The sequence below is a fragment of the Elaeis guineensis genome, chromosome 12, assembly GCF_000442705.2.
Source record: "Elaeis guineensis isolate ETL-2024a chromosome 12, EG11, whole genome shotgun sequence".
Lineage (NCBI taxonomy): Eukaryota > Viridiplantae > Streptophyta > Magnoliopsida > Arecales > Arecaceae > Elaeis > Elaeis guineensis.
In genome coordinates this window covers 33,355,013-33,374,966 of record NC_026004.2, presented here as the reverse complement: position 1 = coordinate 33,374,966, position 19,954 = coordinate 33,355,013, and the positions used below count along the sequence as shown (strand labels likewise).

The window sequence follows — 19,954 nt, the reverse complement described above, 5'->3', positions numbered from 1 at the left end:
AATTGAAATATAGCGATACATCAACTCCAATAATCCAGAGGGTCATTCCCATCTTGATCCACACATAACTTCGCAAGCACTTGACTGTACCCAGTAGCTTTCCGTCACTGCATTAAAAATTCAGATAGTTCGGCACCAAAGCACAGTGAGTTGCTTGCAAGTCACTATGGTGATCTCAGGTCTGAAAGATATTTATACCTATATATTTCACGAGCAGCTCTTGACAGCAGAATGCTCAGCAGGTGAGTCACTTGTTCAGTGACGATGTACCCTTACATCTCACCTATATGCCATATCAGTATCACCACACTCCTTGGTTAAGAGGACAACCAATCCATATGGCACACACGAACGACCTTCACTTGATAAATGTCATCATCCCATAATGACGTATCATTTGCGCAAACTTGTTTAAGAGCTATACGATAAATCCTCTCTTATCGTACATTAGCATAGTTCTAGGACTTCACCATAGTATAAGAGTTCAAGGAAGATGTCACTTTATGATGAAAAATATCAAAATAATTATTATTCAATAATCAATAATTCATATATAAGGGTAAACTCAATCGTCATACGATTGATTTTAGGACATAATTTCCAACAACTCCCACTTGGACTAAAGCCAATCGGGATAGTATCTTATACCCATCTTCTATTTGAAGTCATCGAACTCTTTGATCCCAAGAGCTTTAGTGAAGGGGTCGGCTAGGTTCTCCTTTTTATCGATCTTTGAAGCTCGACATCACTTTGGTTCATGATCTCTCGCACTAGTGATAGCAGTGCAGAATATGTTTAGTGCGATGGTGCGACTTAGGTTCTTTCGTCTGAGCTATGGCATTGGAGCTGTCACAATACAGTAGGACAGGACCATCAATGAAAGATATAACTCTCAGCTCGATAATAAACTTTCATAACCACAACTGCTTCCTTTGCAGCATCTGATGTAGCAATGTATTTCGCTTCGCATACAGAATCGACCATAATATGTTGCTTGAAATTTTTTCAGCAAACAGCTCCTCCATTCAAGGTAAATATGTAGCCCGACACACTTCTACTATCATCACAATGTGATTAAAAATTAAAATTAGTATATCCCATAAGTTTCAGATCAGAGTCTCCATAGATAAGCCATTGGTCTTTAGTATTTCTCAAATACTTAAGAATTGCTTTTGTAATCTTTCAATACTTTCTCATCCGGATGTGACTAGTACCTATTCACTATCCCTAGTGAATAGGCCACATCCAGCCTCGTACATATTATAGCGTATATGATAGATCCCACTGCCAAAGTATATGGTATTCTACTCATGCGCTCTCTCTCCTCAAGAGCTGTCGGACAATCCTTCTTAGAAAGAGTAATTCCATAGCCTATCGAAAGTTAGCCTTTTTAGAATTATCCATGTTGAACCGCTTCAACAATGTGTCAATGTATGTAGATTAGGACAATCCAAGCAACCTTTTAGATCTATCCCTATAGATCTTCATCCCTAGGATGTAGGATGCTTCTTCCAAGTCCTTCATGGAGAACTGTGATGATAACCATAGCTTCACACTCTGTAAAGTCGGGATATCATTTTCTAGTAACAGTATGTCATCCACATACAGCAGAAAAAAAATGGTCATAGAATCGTAAGCCCATTTGTAGATGCAAGGCTCTTCTCCATTCCTAACGAAGCCATACGTTTTGATTACTTTATCAAAATGCATATTTCAACTCCTCGATGCCTGCTTAAGTCCATAAATTGACCTTTTCAGCTTGCACACTTTCGACTCGTCTATAGATATGAATCTTTCAGGTTGTATCATATACACCTCTTCTTCCAGCTCTCCATTAAAGAAAATGATTTTGACATCCATCTGTCAGATCTCATAATCTAAGTGTGCAGCGACAGCAAGCATAATCCGGATGGACTTGAGCATTGCCACAGGAAAGAACGTCTCGTCATAGTCAATACCATAATGCTGATGGTAACCCTTAGCAACTAGACGGACTTTATAGGTCTCTACCTTCCCGTCCGCTCCTCTTTTTCTCTTGAAAATTTATTTACACCCTATGAATTTTATCCCTTCGGATGGACCAACTAGTTTTCAGATACTATTGATCTCCATAGACTCCATCTCGAACTTCATGGCCTCAAGCTATTTTTGAAAGTCGGACTTTTGCATGACCTCCATATAGGTGATCGGATCCTCATCGTTCTCATCAAGTTTAATAGGATCACCATCCCAGACCAGAAAATCATAGTATCTGTCTGGTTGATGTGGTACTCTTTCGGATCTCCTTAATAGTGCCTCTACTGGCTCCAGATTCGATTCATCAATCAAATCTAATTCTGTATGTGTCAGTCCTTCCACCTCGTGAACTTCATCAAGTTCAATTTTATAGGCATTAGCTCCTTCACCAAGAAACTCTTTTTCCAAAAAGACTATCCGACTGTTGACAAACACCTTTTGTTCTGTAGTGAGGTAGAAGTAGTACCATCTAATTTTCTTTGGATATCCTACGAACAAGCATCTATCAGATTTCGATCCAAGCTTATCTATCTTTAAATACTTGATATAAGCTGGACACCTCAGACCGTAAGATGTGAGAGCATCGGCTTACGTCCAGTCCATATCTCATATGGAGTTTTATCGACAGACTTGCTGGGCATCTTATTCAAAATATAGGAGGCAATCTCTAGAGCATATCCCCAAAAAGATATTGACAGACTGAAAAATTTCATCATGGATCAGACCATGTCTAACAAAGTTCGATTTCTCCTCTCGGACACACCATTATGTTGTGGTGTTCCAGGAGGGATCCATTGTGAGAGAATCCTATTCTCTTCTAGATATGTCAGAAACTCACTGGTGAGGTATTCACCTCCTCGATCTGATTGAAGGATCTTAACACTCATTCCAGTTTATTTTTCTACTTCAGCACGAAATCATTTGAACATTTCAAATGATTCTGACTTATGCTTCATAAGATAGACATATCCATACCTCGATAGGTTGTATATAAACATAATAAAGTAGTAGTATCCTCCTCTGGCACTTATGTTCATAGGCTCACCTACATCAGTATGTATTAGACCTAGGACATCACTAGCTCTTTCACTTTTTTTTTTTAAATGTGACTTAGTCATCTTACCAAGTAGACAAGATTCACAGGTAGACAATAATTAATAATCATCTATCTCAAGGATACATTCCTTGATCAATCTGTCAATCCTATTCTTGTTCACATAACCAAGCCTACAATGCCAAAGGTAGGATTCGCTGACATTATCTATTTTGGGATGTTTACTAGGTGTGTACATTATACTAATAGGCCGTGATATTATGCATATACTATGTTTTAATTGTTCGCGTATAATTGTAGTATCATTCATAATAATATCGCATAAATCATTCTTTATTATAAACTTGTAACCAAGTTTGGCCAAATGACCTACAGAGATGATATTCATCATAAAGGAGGGACAATAATGACAATCATCTAACATGACACTACTGGATTCGAAGACAAGCTGCAAAATTTTCAAGGCCAGAACTGAAACAAGGCTTCCATCTCCAATATTAAGGAACCGCTCGTCCTCTCAAAATTTTTTACTTATCTGCAGTCCTTACAATGAATTGCATATATTAATAGGACTTTCGGTATCCAATACCCAGATAGTAGTGTCATAAACAGAGAAATTATAAGATATTATCATATAAATACCTTGTGAAGCAACCACTTGCCTCTTTCTCTTGTTCTTAGGCCTGTTTGGGTTAAGGGTGGCTATATAAGCAGGATAATTTCTTTTTCAATGACCCAGCTTCTTACAGAAGAAGCACTCTGCCTAGCTTTTGTCAATTTTTGACGGTTTGCTCTGCTTGGGATCGACGACACAGGATTTTTTGCACCTTTTCTTCTTTTCTCTCTTAGAGGATCGATGCCCTGCAGATGAACCTCTCACTAAATTCACTGGCTCCTTTTGGAGCTGGTGATCCTTCTCAAAAGTCTACAGTAACCCTAGCAAACCATGATAGTTTACTGCAGTCTTCATCATTCTATAATGACTGAGAAAGGGTAGGTAGAATTTCGATAGCAAATTGAGGATAGCATCCTTGCCTAACTGTTCATACAACAGAAAGTCAAGTTTGCTAAGGCATTCAATCTGCTCAATCATGTATAATACATGATCGATGACTGAAGCTCCCTCTCATAAATGGGCATTGAACAATGTGTAGGAGGTTTTATGTCTTTCCGCATCCTCGGGGGTGTCGAAGGACTCATTCAACATTTGAATCATCTTTTCAGGCTGCGCATCCTCGAACTTACGACTAAGTTCATCATTCATAGCTGCCCTCATCATGCAAGCGTAGTCGTGCGATCATTGAGCCACTTCATGTAAGTATCTCTTGTAGCACGAGGAGCATTGACTGCAGATTCTTCAGGTGCTTGATCCGTAAGGACATACAAAATCCTCTCGTACTCCAACACGATCTTCAACTTTCGATACCAACTATCGAAATTAGGTTCGGTGAGCTTGTCACTGTCTAATAGTGAATGGAGAGATAGTGTGTTGGCCATAACTGAAAGAAAAAAATATTAGTCTATTAGTATATGAATTATTTTTTTAATCCTGAAGATATGGACTTTAGTCTAAAGGTCCTCTCACTATTTTTTGCGAATTGATAGCCTCTACCTTCAACTCGAGGAATTACATTAATTCCTTAGCGGGTACTAGAATCCACACAGACTGCATTCGGGTCTGAGTGTGGCTCGGCCAACCCTAGTGCATCCATGGGTAGGTTCATAACCAATTGTTTCTCCAAACAACTTCTAACATTGGATTTTGCCTCAGACTTTCCTTCAGCAGGCGTGTGGCACCTCCACTGAAAATTCTGGTTAGGTCCAACCATTAACATGACACATCAAGTGCATCCAACAAATGGATGTCTAGGTCCGAGTGTGGTTCGGCCAACCTGAGTATTGATCTGAAGATACATCATGGTGGTCATATGATGAATGATAATTTCAATACGTAATAGACATCAGGCGTATGGTGCCTCCAATGCCTATTTGAAATATTAGACTCATTATCACACACCTTAATGGGAGGCAATGATCAAGTTATCTCATAACTTTATCACTTTATAGACCTAATAATTTAGAGGATTTGATTTTATTGACCTAAGAATAAGAGAAGAAGTCGACCTGCAAGCTGCAAATCCTTCCACTGACTTCACCAAGTCATATAAAGGATTAAACATAAGCTAGTCTAAAGAAACCTAAATCAATCATTCTGATTCACCTTAATGGCATGGGTCTGCACGAATCGACTAGTGACCTAATCAAAATATAATCTACCATATTGGCCAGGTAAGTGAGATCAACGAGAGGGATCTGTTCTTAACTCATCGTAGATGCATCTAGGTGAATAGCTCCCAATTAAAAATCACTTGATCGAATCTGCCAAACTTATCTTAGACACCAACTGGTTAATTAGTTTTGATTTGGCACACCAAAAGATTCGGGCTCAACCACGGAGACATGATCATGGTCCATTTATTAGGGTCAGACACATGGACTTGATCAAACTTCAACTATTAAGATTAATTTAGAGAAATACTGACCTAGTCTAATTCAACACTTGATTAGATTTAATTAATTTCTCTACTTGGTCCATATGTGTTCCTAACCCTAAGTCTAACCCATTAAAAGGACCTGATTCATGCTAACCCTTTGCTCATCATATTATGTGGTGTCTTAATGATCTTCAATTCTCAATTCTAGATTATTCAAACTTAATTCAAAATTAAGTGTGTGAAACGTATGTTTCAGTTTGTAGAACTATTGTACAAGGGTTTCAAGTGAAGCATACCATATATTTCAATACATGAAAATAAATTTTCATAATAGTTTAACAATTAAACATACATAGATATGATCTAAACTTCATTCATACATCTCATTTATCATGATAACTTTTAGATCAATACCAATTACATCATATTTAACAGGTAATTCAGATCTAAAATAATTTTATATATGAATTTTATCCTATTATAATGAATCATAAATTAATGTAGATCTAATCTAAATATATTTATGATCAAAATAATATATAAAAGTTTGTTTACTTTTTTTTTTATTAAACTGGATCACAATGACATCCCTACACGTCATAAGAGAATCCATCGAATAGACAAAAGAGAGATTAATCTCTTCAATCTCTTATGGCCGAACGGTCTGGTGATCTCATCAATCCGAGTACTAGGTTACTAAGATCTAAAATCTAATTTTATATATAATTACATCAACATATAATTATTGATAAAACTATTTTATGTCATGAACATATCCTTGATCTCATCAATTATGTTCTTCATCTAATCCAATTAGATTTGATGTATCATATACATCATATCAAATCTAAAATTTATCTTATACTGATTATAAAATATCAATTTTAGGTTTGATATCAAAAATAAAAATAATTAGATACAAATATGAATGCATAAGAAATTAATTTCTGATAAAATCTATTTTTGTACAGTGCTAAATTATGATAGGATTCAGATCTAAATATCCATCGAAATGGATCTAATTTAAATCTGAAATAATTTTTACTTCATAAAAAAATAATAAAATTAAAATTTTATTAAAATAAATTTAAAATAAAATTTTAATTCATGTTATTTTTCATCAAAAATTCAGCAACAGCAGAATTCTGTTATAACATCTTTATAACAACCTCAATCAACCATTGATTAGGCACCTCTAATCCAATCAAAATTAGATCAAAAATTTTATATAAATAAATTTAAATAAGATTTAATATCATATAAAAAATTTTAATTATATCTTATGTAAATAATCATAAAAAATTTTATTTTTCATGCATATATTTTAGCCTGCTCTGATACCAGTTGAAGGGAAGGAAACAGTTTCCCTCCAAAATGCCCAGGTTGCATCTAAAATTTTTTTTTAATATTTTACTTATTTATAGATTAAATCTTTATCTGAATCGCAGTAGAATCAGAGATCAAATCTCAAATTATCTGATATAAACCTTCGCAGAGGCTTAGATATGTAGACCCTCTACTTTGCATGCACGTCAGACGCCACAAGAAAGCAGGATGAACTCCAATCCAATTGATTTTGCAACTCAATCAATCGAGAGATGAGATATGATGATGTGATATCTCACACTAGTAGGTAGGATGCCCAAGAAGGATCCATGTCCAAGGAGAGGAGGCGGCAACAAAGGGAGAGATGTAGAAGATGAAGGACCTCTCTCTTCACACGTCTGTCTCTCTCTCTTTTTCTCTTCTCTCAATTTGATTAGTTTGCTATTCTATTCTCTTCTTTCATCCATAGATAGAGATCCTCTCTATTTATAAATAATTTTTATGACCCAATGAGAGGAGGACTCCTTATTCAAATCTAATTTGAATTGGTCCAATACTCATGAAAGAAGGACTTCTATATCAAAAATAATTGTCATCACTTATGACATCTACTTTGTACCCACTCCCACACCCACTTGGAATGTCTTAAATAAGCACAAAACTAATTTTTGGTCATACTTCATGAGTGGATATTCTCAGTGCAAGTAGGAATACTCATATCTCATCTAAAACTAATCCGATTCGAGTTCGATTTGAAGTCGGTTCGAAATAATTTTGAAAGGCTGTTAATCCTAAACTCTTTAAAATTTTTGTACCAAGTCTAACTTAAATTTTGGATCTATTTAAGTCTAATTAATTCAGATCTAATATAAAATTAATTAGTACTTAAATCTAATCTTTCATATGTTCCATGGATCATAGATAGAAATTATTCATTCTCGGGATTGAACCTGAACCTCATGTGTAGTGCTAGCTAGACATAGTCAACTCTTCAATCTTATTTGATCCGTAACTCAATTCTCAATCAAGTTAGCTTATATGTTCAATTAAGTCAAGTACTTTCAGATTGGATATATAAACATAGGTCAATTTCTTCCTATTTTGTCTGACTTGTGTGCGTAACTCCATAAGTTTAAACACTAAGCTGGTAGTACAGAAACTAATTTTTACACTAATCAAGATATTATCTAGCAATAGTTTTCGATGTCCAGATAGGTTGAATTATCGCAAAAGAATATTTCAGAACTTATACTCATGGTTATCGCATAATTCATCCTTTTGATCTTGGATGCTCTAGGATGGTCTCAGGTTAACTGTCAATCAAGATTGCTTCATCCATATTATATTTTAACCTTTCAAATCCATCTCATAGATTATCCTGGCCAAGGCTTTACTAAATTGAAATACAGTGATACATCAACTCCAATAATCTGGAGGGATCAATCCCATCTTGATCCACATACAGACTTTACAAGTACTTGACTGTACCCAGTAGCCTTCTGTCACTATATTAAAAATTCAGATAGTTCAGCACCAAAGCACAGTGAGTTGCTTGTAAGTCACTATGGTGATCTTAGGTCTGAAGGATATTTATATCCATGTATTTTGTGAGCAGCTCTTAACAGTAGAACGCTCAGCAGGTGAGTTATTTGTTCAGTGATAATGTACCTTTACATCTCACTTGTATGCTATATCAGTGTCACCACACTCCTTGGTTAAGAGGACAACCAATCCATATGTCACACAACGACCTTCCCTCGATAAACGTCATCATCCCGTAATGATGTATCATTTGGTCGCGAACTTGTTTAAGAACTATATGATAAATCCTCTCTTTATCGTACACTAGCATAGTTCTAGGGACTTCATCACAGTACAAGAGTTCAAGGAAGATGTCACTTTGTGATGAAAAATATCAGAATAACTATTATTCAATAATCAATAATTTATATGCAAAGATGAACTCAATCATCACATGATTGGTTTTAGGACACAATTCCTAACACCATGGAGGAAATAATCTGGGAGTGGCTACAGATGCAGACAGTGAGTATCATCCACATATACCTGACGGATGAGGTGGTGATTCATATACTTGGTGAGATTTATCCGATGGTGCTGTGGTTGAAGCTCGAGAGTTGTACATGCCAAAGTCCCTCACTAACATTCTCTTCCTCTAGAGGTAGTTCTACCAACTATGGATGGATGAAAGACAGAGTGTGCAGGAGCATCTCAGCCACTTTCAGAAAATTCTTATTGATCTTCTCAATATAAGTGAGAAGGTTGAGGAGAAGATCAGAGCGTTGGTCTTGCTTGCATCGCTTCTCTCTTCATATGAGTCCTTGGTGACTGCTCTTCTAGTGAGGAAGAGCACCATCAAGATGGACGAGATCATCGCAGTGATTCTTCAGAATGAGGTTCTCAAGCAGAAAAATCAGACTTCGAGCTCAAATGGTGGCAGCTCAGCTTTGACGATTTCTGAAGGAGCAAGTGGCAGCAGACGGAGTGGTAAATAATTACGAGGAGGATGATTCAGATCCAAGATGAGGGATCCCAACAAGATCAGGTACTATCGGTGTGATGAGTTGGAAAATTATGTCAGAGATTGCCATCTACTCAGAGATCAGACAAGGGCTACTGCAATGATGGCCAATAGCGAGTCAGAGGATGATGTCCTGTTGATATCTGATGAGGTATCTACTTTTTTTCAATAGTAAACTTTCTATTCTGCATGCACCCATCATGTATGTTACAGAGAAGAGCTGTTTGACTCTATGGAGAGCAGTGAGGGCATTATTTATCTGATGGATGGATCGAGCTGTGCGATCAGAGGTATCAGAATGGTCAGCTAGAGGACACATGATGATGTAATAAGAAGATTGGATGAGGTTCGATACATATCCAATTTCAGACGGAATCTTATCTCACTGAGCAGACTAGATTCAAATGACTACAGGTGGGTAGCTGGTAATGAAATCCTGAAGGTTATGAGTAGCGATAGGGTGATATTGAAGAAGAAGAAGAGGATATTATTACCTAACAGGGAGCCCAATGTGAGGTAAAGCTTCAGGAGCCAAGGGAAGTCCAGTGCGAAGTGGAGCTCTAGGTGGAGGTGGATCGAGCACAAGATGAGAGACATGGAAGAACGAGAGATGACATCGCAAAATGAAGTTTCTATTACCGTAGGAGATTTTTTCGAGGAGATCTTTGGTCAAAGTAGACATAGCCCATGATGGAGGTGGAATCGAGCGACCTAGCTTGACTCTCACATTTGCCCATCCATGAGATAGCAGACGTGCCCTAGGGCAAGAGAGCAAGATGGATCATAGACTCTCAAAGACAGGTGAAGGCCGAACATTAAGTCGAGGTAGAGATTGTTGAGAAAAAATATCTCAAGATTCGATCCATAATAAATCAAGAACGAGGTCCAGAATAACGAACAGAGTCTAACGAGCCCAAAAACAGTCCAAACGGAGTCCAAATAGAAAAGATATGTGCGAAGGAAGCTCGAAAGGATCTAGTATGGCCCACATGTTGTCGGAGGGCCCCACGGGCTGATGCAGGCTGGCGGTGATGCAGGCCAGGCCCGACAGCATGCTGGCACATGGGCCCGTAGCGTATTGGCAAGCTGGGCCGGCCCAGACAGGCACGAGCATGGGCTCAGGTCCATTTACACCTCACGATCCATGGTGGACCGCACTTTATCGTGGCTCACAAGTGAGTGCATGGATCGGTTGGATGATCTGATGGCTGGCATCGCTTGCGGTGGGGATCTGATGGCTGGAGTCTTTGCACGACCGGATGGCTACTGTTTTGGAGTGATCCGATGGCTTTGGAGTGGTCGATTGCGATCGGACGGCCATGGTGAAATTCAACTTTGATTAAGCATCATCAGGATTGATATGCATGATCGAATGGCTCTAGATTGAGCCGATCATGATTAGATAGTCCAGAAGGATTTTAGGGTTTGTTTTAGACTTGTTATCCTACTGAAACATTGTTTTGAAGATTCTGGAGCCTATATAGCTCCAATTGATGATTTGTTGTGTTGGGGTAGCTGGTGATATCCTGATAGTGCAAGAGGTTTCAAAAGAGATTTCAAAGAGCTTTTGTAAGAGTTTTGAAGCTTCTTGTTGACATATCTTTATACAATGGTTGAGTGGTAAGTTTTTCTTATATTTATTTGATTTTTTTCTCTCATAGTGAAGCTTACACGTCCCGTGGAGGTAGGCTTGAGGTCAATCCACATTATCTTAATTTGTTTATGATGTTTTTCTCTCTTTTTCTTCTTTCTTCCTCCCTCAATAAGTGGTATTAGAGCATAATAATTTCTACATATTTGATACTAAAAGAATATAATGCATTAATAGGCTGCAATGTGTATATCTCTTTCTATAGATCTTGTATAATGATATATCTTGTATCACATATCATATATAATGGACCATATATCATATAACATATATTTTTATTGTGTAGATGAAGAAGCATGGGAGGGAGCCTTATGAAGTTGAGTTTTATAGGATGACTCATACCTATCGAATGGCAGCTTTGTAGATGAGGAGTCTAGAGATCTGATGGTATATATTGATCTATTTGTTAAATGATTTATATTATCTTTTTTTATCATTAATATATAGGTCTGTTCTTTAATATATAGGATAGGGCAATAATGCTTATTGCAGAGTGTATCGGTAAGTTATCATCATCTACAGAGTACAGTCATGTTGAGATCAGGTGTTCATTGAGCTAATAGGACCAGAGTATTATGGCCAAGGTGAAGGGTTATGGAGTTGGAGTCACCCCCACTCAGTTATCTGTAATGAGCAAATATACTCAGGAGTGTAGATAGAACAGTAGCACTGTAGAAGCCCATAAGCTAGAAACACATGTATAGGAGATGATACAGATGTAAGAGACACATGTATAGGAGATGACACAAAGATATGAGATACATTTATAGAAGATGAATCAGAGACATGACATACAGATAGAGGTGCTGAGGTACACCTATCAGATAGAGATAATGTCATTGAAGACTCAGGTTGATTAGATTACATCTTTTTTATGTGATTTTGCCCCACATCAGATAATTAGTTATATATAATTTTTAGATATTATATTATTTTTACATATATTTTATTGTATAGGCTTTATGAGTTGTACATATAGATTTTTATATTTTCAACTTAGTTTTTTTTTCAGTTTCTTATGGGGGTTTGATACTTTCAGTAGTCATCGAGACGATGATGATGATAGCATAAACAAGTGATAAACCTCCCTTTTTTTTGTGTTTCCTTATATGATGTAGCTTTTTATATTTTCTTTATTTCTTTCAGTTGTAATGGACGTTCATTCATCTTAGATAATATAAAACTTTAAATTTGGTGACTGATGCTTTTATGACTAGAGTAATCTAGTTTTATATTTTACAATTGTCTTGTTGAATCAACTACTTGTCTAATTTTATAGTTTCAAACATTAATTTGATATCTATTTGTTGAAAATTTTAATGCATTCGCTTGAATTTGTCTTTCTAAAGAAAGCTAATTTATTGAACAATTAAGGTTTTGTGCATGTTTTTATAGTAATAAAAATTCTTCAGTTCAGTTGTTTAGCATGATGAGGTTGAAGCCCATGTAGAGAAACCCATGAAAGGAGGCTCACAGGCCTGCAGGTGTGTGTGGGCGTGGGTGAGCCAGCCCAGCGAGCGCACGGGTGGAGTGCCCATTTTCCAAGGGTTTCATATGGTTCACGATGGATCGATGTAGTTTTTCTTGACGTTTCTCATGGTCCATGATGCTAACACATGGACCGATGAGGTTTTTGGTGTTGATCTATGCTGAGGAGCATGATTGGACAGCATGGAAGCAAGTGGGTGTGATCTTAGGCTTTGTTTGTGCGGTTCGATGGTGGGGATTGCTTCCAGGGTTTGATCAAACGGTTGGCAGAGGTTTTGAGTTTTGATTGAAGACAGAGACTTAGACTCCATTTTGGACTCATTTTTGGGCTTTAAAATAACCTATGGCAATAGAGTTTGGTATTAGAATGCATCCAGAGCGGTGTGAGGCCCTTTTTTGAGAGGAAAAAGTCCTTGTAAAGAGAGTTTCTTGAATCTCCTATCAATTTTGTACTTCTTATACTGTGGAATTTTAATAGAGGAATCATCGAAGAGGTCTTGCCTATGGATATAGGCTAATTGATAGGCCAAACTATGTTATATCTGGTATACTTTTTTTTCTCTTATTTTATTGCTTGATTATCTCTTCTTTCATTTTGCATTCTATGTTTGTTCAAATTTCTTTTCTCTACAAAACGATCTATGTTTCCGCTGTATTTGTATACCGTGTGGGTTGAGGTATACTTGGTTATCCCTCGGTTGGTCCTTTTAGTTTGGTATTAGAGTCAGGAGATTCTTTTATAGTTGATTTGATTTGAAACTATGACGGACAAAGTGACGATAACGAAATATGAGATATCGAGATTTGACAGATCAAATTTTACACTTTGAAAGATGAAGATGTAGGCGGTATTGATTAAGGATGGTTGTAAAGTTGCTTTGTAAGAAAAAGAATGCAAACTACAAGAGATGATGGATGGGCAATATGAGGAGAAAGATAAGCTGGCACTGACGAACCTCTATTTGGCATTGGATGATTCGGTATTGTTTAATATCGAGATTGAGATTACTGCAAAAGGAGTTTGGAAAAAGTTGAAGAACCTCTATGAGAAGTCTTTGGTGAATAAAATCTATTTGAAGTGGCAATTATACAATCTAAAGATGAAGGATGGGGCATCAATTCAAGAGCACTTGAGTGTATTCAATTTCATTGTAAGCAAGCTTGTAGCCCTAGCGTGAGAATTGAAGATGAAGAGAAGGCTAGCATTTTACATTGTTCTATGTCAGAATCTTAAGATAATCTCATTATGAACTTGAGTCATATTGAAACCCTCAAGATGGAGTCAGTTGTTGCATCATTGCTAACAAAGTAGATGAGGTAGAAATCTAGCCAAGAGAGCTCTTTGAGAGAGGCCATGGTAGCATAGGGAAGGCCTTTCGAGAGGAAACGTGGTGATCGAGAGAAGATGAGATCTAAATCCAAAGGTAAGAAGAAGGTAAAATGCTGGAATTGTGAAAAATCAAGATATGCAAAAAAGATTGTCGGGCTAAAGGAGCTGATACAAAATCTGAATTGAAAAATTTTCAAGGCAATGTAGAAGAAAGTGAAGCTGGTTCGGCTACTTTGAAAGATGGTGATGCATTGATGGCATTGGAGAGATCCAAGCTTGCACACCATTGGATTTTAGATTTGGGGGCATCTTTTCACATGACTCCTTTTAGGGAGTGGTTTCATACATACAAATCATGGGATGGTGGAGTTATCTATTTGGATAATAATACAACATGTTCCGTGATTGGAGTGGGAGATGTTCGGATTAAGATGTTTGATGGTATAGTTCGGATGGTTTCTAATGTGTGGCATGTTCCGTACTTCGCAAGTGCGTACTATCATTTGAAAAGTTTTGTAAGCAAGGCTTGAAGTTTGTCGGAGAGAAAGATCAACTGAAGGTGTGCAAAGGGTGTTTGGTGGTGATAAAAGGAGAGCAAATAGGTGGTCTTTATAAATTAATGGGAGAGACTTAAGTGGAAGAGGTGGCAGTAGCAAGTGCAAAAATAGTATCCCCAATGGCTTAGCATTGTCATTTGAGACATATGAGCGAATGCGGGCTGCAATTATTATCAAATAAGGAGCTTTCTTCGGGGTACAAGTCAGCGCCACTGAAATTTTATGAAGATTACATCTATGGTAAACACAAAAGGCTTTCTTTCTCTTTATTGCAGTAGTAGAGTAAGGATTTTTTGAGCTAATCCACTTAGATACATGGGAGTCACTCGATAGGTCATTGGGCGAGTATTCCTACTTCTTCTCTTTCATTGATGACTATTCTTGGAAGGCTTGGATATATATATTAAAGCAAAAATCTAACATTTTTGAGATCTTCCAGAAATTCAAGGCTTTTATTGAAAATAAAAAGGGTTTGAAAATTAAATACCTACGTTCAAATAATAGAGGAGAATATTGCTCTAAAAAATTTGAGAAATTTTGTGACGAGCATGAAATTCGATGACACCTCACAGTTTTCGGGATACCATAGCAAAATGGTGTGGCCGAGAGGTAAAATAGAACACTTATGGAGAGGGTTCGAAGTATGTTGAGTTCTGTGAAACTTGACAAGAGATTTTGGGCAGAGGCTGTGAGCACGGCTTATTACTTGATCAATCGAGTACCGACAAAATCACTTGGGTTATAAATTCCAGAAAAACTTTAGAGCTGCAAGTCTGTAAATTATTTTCATCTTCGTGTCTTTGGATGTGATATATATGTGTGGATCTCAAAAGAGAAAAGGACAAAATTAGACAAAAACTCTCGAGGTGCATCTTTTTTGGCTATGCTAAAGGAGTAGAGGGGTATCAATTGTAGGACCCAACTACCCATTAGATCATTGTTTGCCGAAATATCATTTTCAATGAAGAATCTTTTCAAGGCACCAAGAAAAAGCAAGATGATGAAGCCATTACTCCTTTTGAGTTCTTTGATGCACACGATGAGGTGCAAGCAGAGGAAGCACAAGTAAATGATGAGGTAATTGATGGTGAACTGGGCACGGAGGCTCTGCAATCACCTGAGGATGCTATCTCACCAGAAGAACCACCAACAGAGTCCGAGCAGCTTAGGAGGGTCATTAGACCTCTCGTCAGGTATGATGACTATATCACTTATTTCATTCCTTCTACTAACCATATTTATGCTTATGTTGCTTTGGTGGAGGACGAGCTGACTTCATATAGGGAGGCTTGTGAGTCCACCAATGCTGAAAAATGGCATTATGTTATGGAGGAGGAGATGGAGTCACTTCGGAAGAACAAGATTTGGGAGCTTGTAGTTCTATCGAGGAGGAGTCCGATCGGATGTCGGTGGGTCTATAAGGTGAAGAAGGATATAAATGAAAATATGGAGAGGTTAAAAGCGCGTTTAGTGGTGAAGGATTATGCTCAGAAGTCAAAAATTGACTTTGATGAGATCTTCTCATTGGTGGTTCGTCTAACTACTATTCGGATTATTTTGGTGATCATAGCAATCATGGATTTGGAGCTTGAGCAAATGGGTGTAAAGACGGTATTCTTGTATGGTGAATTGGAGCAGAAGATCTATATGGCACAACCTAAAGGTTTTGTCGAAAAAGATAAGGAGTTGATTTGTCGGCTTAACAAATTATTGTACGATCTCAAACAGGCACCAAGATATTGGTAAAAATGATTTGATTCTTTTATTGTGAGTTTGAGATTTGATCGATTAGAGGCAGATCATTGTGCATATTTATGTGGTTATGATAATAAGAGCTTCTATATCTTACTGTTGTATGTCGATGATATGATGATCACGAGGAATAGCAAGAGTTAGATATCAAATCTGAAAACTCAGTTTGCTGGAAAGTTCGAGATGAATTTAGGAGCTATGAACCAAATATTCAGGATGAAGGTGCTACAGGAGAGGAAGAATAGGAAGATCTGGCTTTCACCAAAGAGATGTGTGGAGAAGATTTTGCGGTACTTTAATATGCAGAATGTAAAGTCGATATCTATCTCATTTTTTATTTAATTAAAACTATCGATCGAGCAATCACCCAGCATGGAAGCGGAAGAGGCTGGCATGGCCCGGATACCATATTCAATAGTAGAGAGCCTTATGTTTACCATGGTATACACAAGATCAGACATTGCGCAAGCAGTGGGCGTTATGAGCTAGTGTATAGCAAATCTAGATAGTGACCGTTGAAAAATAGTAAAGTGGATCCTCTGGTATCTAAGGGGAATGACTAATTGTTCATGCTGTTATGGTTCAGTAGGCTTGGAGTGCATTGGTTATGTGGATTCTGATTTTGCAGGAGATTGGGACAAGAGGAGATTTACCACAGGCTATATGTTCTTTATGGACGGCAGTGCTATAAGCTGTGAATCTAAGCTTCAGTCAATGGTAGCAATATCAACGACAAAGGCAGAATATATTGCGGTGGCACACGTATATAAAGAAGCTATCTAGCTCAAAAGGCTTCTTGGAGACTTCAAGGTGAAGCAAGATGTGATGAGGGTAAATTTTGATAATCAAAATGCATTGTACTTGATGAAAAATCTAGCGTCTCACTCTCAGATGAAGCATATCAACATTTGCTATCACTTTGTGAGAAACATGATGGATGATAGTTTAGTCTCACTATTGAAAATTCATACCGATGCAAACTCAACGGATGTGTTGACGAAGCTGGTGACTCAAGAGAAGTTAAATTGAAGCAAAGCTTCTCTCGATCTTGGAGCTATGTGAGGAGTGGGAGGTTAGCAAGGCCTCTAGAGATGACATTTTTTGGAGTTCGGCATATGTCTTCAAGTAGAAGAATTGATGAGGTTGAAATTCATGTGGAGAAACCCATGAAAGGAGGCTCATAGGTGCACGGGTCTGCGCGGGCTGGCCTAGCGAGCACACAGGCGGAGTGCTCATTTTTCAGGGGTTTTGCATGGTCCACGGAGGACCGACACAGTTTTTCCTGACATTTCTCACGATCCACGGTGCTAACGCATGGACCGACGAGGTTTTTGGTGTTGATCTGCACTGATGAGTGCGATCAGATGGCGCGAAAGCAAGCGGGCGTGATCTGAGGCTTTGTTTGTGCAATCCGATGGCGGGGATTGCTTCGGGATTTGATCAAACAGCTGGCAAAGGTTTTGAGTCTTGATCGAAGACAGAGACTGTTTAGACTCCATTTTAGACTCGATTTTGGGTTTTAAAATAACCTGTGGCAATAGAGTTTGGTATCAGGACGCATCTAGAGTGGCATGAGGCCCTTTTTTGAGGGAAAAAAGTAAGATTTTTTCTTGTAAAGAGAGTTTCTTGTATCTTCTATCAATTTTATACTTCTTGTGCTGTGAAATTTTAATAGAAGAATTGTCAAGGAGGTTTTGTCTGTGGACGTAAGCCAATTGATAGGCCGAACCATATTATACCTGGTATATTTTTTTTTCTTATTTTATTGCTTGATTATCTCCTCCTCTTTTTTGCGTTCTACATTTGTTCAAATTTTTTTCCTCTACAAAAACGAACTCTATTTCCGCTGTGTTTGTGTGCCGTGTGGGTTGAGGTATGTTTGGTTACCTCTCGGCCGGTCCTTTCGTAGCATTTGATTTACACTCCTATGATCTTTTACATGCATGATTTTTCACTAAGCATTAGTCATGCAGTCTTAAAGGGCAGGTGAAGAAATACTTTTGTTACCCCAGTTGGCAATAGCAGTGGCTATTTCCTTAATTTGAATAAGTAATTTTCTGTTTCTTCTGATACTTTATATGTGGTACTTTTTTGTTTAAAAAAAAAAAGAATCTCATCGTTAATGTTCAATGGCTTTGTTGAGTGCTTTGTCATTTACTTAAATTTACTGTACTCAGAATATAATGATACACATTCTTTTGGACCGAGTGCAAATGTATAATGTATTCACATATGGTATAGCATGAAGTGACAAGACTTTTTTATAGAAAATTTTTTAGAATTTATGCAAGAAAGCTATTGCAGAGTTCTTTTCTTCTTCTTCTTTTTTTTGAATTAAATCTTCCCTTATTGGGATCAATTTTCTTGTCTACAAGAACAAATTATCTGCCTATGGTTCTAGATGCTTTGTTTCAAATGCAAATTGGTTGATGATACTGCCGTAACAATGACAAATATTTGTAGAGCACTTTTGTTGCCAAACTGCCAATGACAGTTCGAAATTGAAGGTTCACACTAAATGCCAACATTATATTGTAAAGTTGAAAAGGCCATCTAGTTTTTATGTGCAAGAAACTACTTCAATGTGCAGGAAAGAAGATTGATCCAACCAGATGATTGAAGGAAAGAAAATCAATGCTTTCATATATATATTGTCTTATCCCATGTATATGCCATCAAATTTGATGATGCAGCCTATGCTTGTAGCTGTGAACTAATAGGTTGGAATGTCTGGTGGATATTACAAGTTGCTTGTATGAGATTGTTGCTACCCTTGTAGCTGCAGAGGTCTAAGTTGATTATTGGCTTGTTTTTGCTGCTGGTATCAGGGGATGGCTATCATCCCCATCGGATCTTTATCCATTGGTATGGTAATTTATTTTTATGCATATTTTGTATGGTTAATGACTAATCCTCCACATGATTCTACGCCATTGACTGCATAGTCTCGGCTTAATTTTGGCTGCTACATTGTATTTGCGCATATGAATGAACATTGCTGTCTGAACTTTTTTCACATCAACGGCACTTGTTTATTCAGTTGGAATAATCATGAAATGCTGAATTGACACTGCTAACATTACATATTGTCATTCTTTTCTTGTATAACGGAAGAAACTTAAACTGCAATGTGTGGAGTGTTGGTTAATTATCTTTTTTTTGATATAATATTCACATATTAAAATCTACTAGTATTTTAAAAAATTGAACAGATAGTAGTGAAGAAAAAATTCGTCCGATCGCATCGGATGCCAGGAAGGTAGAATAGATTAGCAATTAAAATTTTTATAATATTTATGAATTCTCACCTTGATTTGCAGCGGAAAAGGATTAAGATCGAAAAAGCTCCTAAATCAATATGCTTCGTGAGATCTGGATGTGCGGATCCTCTACTTTGCGTGCACACCAAACTCTATAGAAGAGAGGGATGAACATTTTCTTCGGAGAGGAGGGAGAAGAATATTAAAGATCTGATCTCAAGCTCTTGGAACAGCCCACACGCCACCACAAAGGGTGGGAGGATGCCAAGAAAGAGAGAGACGCCCAGGGAGAGGTGACACCCAAGGAGAGGGGATGCTCAAGCTTTTCTCATGCCTAGACTGGTTGATTGACTCCTTGTTTCTCTTCTCCACACTCCTCCGTGTATAGGCAAGAGATCTAGATCAAATCAAACTCCTTAAGGTGCTAGAAATAGGACTCTCCATGTTTGAATGAAATCCAAACTCCCTAAAATATAAAGATTC

General features: G+C 37.5%; 1 pseudogene; it reads left to right on the top strand.

The window, feature by feature from the left end:
- LOC140852843 (uncharacterized) overlaps positions 1-16,994 on the top strand; it is a 66,832-nt pseudogene extending 49,838 nt beyond the window's left edge.
- The last annotated feature ends 2,960 nt before the right edge of the window (positions 16,995-19,954 follow it).